Here is a 721-nt window from a genome sequence, read left to right as displayed (position 1 = left end):
GAGAGAGAGAGGTGTGTGTGTGGCCAGCTCAGCCCACCAGGGGGCGGGGCTGGCTGGCATGTGGTGCTGGGGGATTGAACCGCCGTCCCTGATGCTTTCCTAAGCTTGTTCTAAGTAGGTGCTTTAGACCACTGAGCCATCTCTCCAGCCCCTAAGGAGCTAGTCTTGTTGCATCTTGAAAGGTGCTGAGCAGCTGAGCTGAGCAGGCTTGGGGAAGTGGTTGGCGACAGAAGGGAGGAGCAGCTAGTAGAGGAGGGTGGAGTAGGCTGGTGATGGCGGTAAGGGATGTTGAAGAAACCCAGAAAAATCCCTGTTTTTTCCTCTCCAGGGACCTTTAGTGTGCAATGCTATGAGTGTGAACTCATAAACACCTTCGTTTGTTCAAACATCAAAGTATGTGACTATCACATTAGACGGTGCATGACCGTTTCCATTCGTAAGTATCGCTTTCTCTTTTTGACTCATTATGGGAAAATCTCTACCGGAGAGTTTTAGAGACCAGGGTCTATTTTTCTCTGTACATTCAGCACTGCTACTCCTTCTGGTATGTTCCATATTGAGAGTGTGCTCACAAGCATTTGGTTAGGTCTCTTGACAGTCCGGTTGCAGAACTCTATTTGCAAGGTAAGAAGTTGGTCTACACGTCATTGCTATCTCCACTGGGTGGGAACATGGCTAGACCACAGGCCTAACTTCTCCATGGTCAGGTGTACAAACACCA

The 721-nt window shown here is 49.2% G+C and overlaps 1 long non-coding RNA gene across 1 annotated transcript in view; it reads left to right on the top strand.

Moving 5' to 3' along the window:
* The window catches only part of LOC111818835, a 16,586-nt gene extending 16,164 nt beyond the window's left edge, over positions 1 to 422 (top strand). Inside the window, exon 3 of the long non-coding RNA XR_002822719.1 lies at positions 329 to 422. This is a non-coding gene — a long non-coding RNA (uncharacterized LOC111818835). The remainder of the gene's footprint in view (positions 1 to 328) is intronic.
* Positions 423 to 721: the final 299 nt, after the last annotated feature.

This window comes from Octodon degus, unplaced genomic scaffold (assembly GCF_000260255.1).
Source record: "Octodon degus isolate 3935 unplaced genomic scaffold, OctDeg1.0 scaffold00104, whole genome shotgun sequence".
Taxonomy (NCBI): Eukaryota; Metazoa; Chordata; class Mammalia; order Rodentia; family Octodontidae; genus Octodon; species Octodon degus.
Note: the sequence above shows the minus strand (reverse complement) of the source record. Positions and strands in the feature narration are given on the sequence as shown.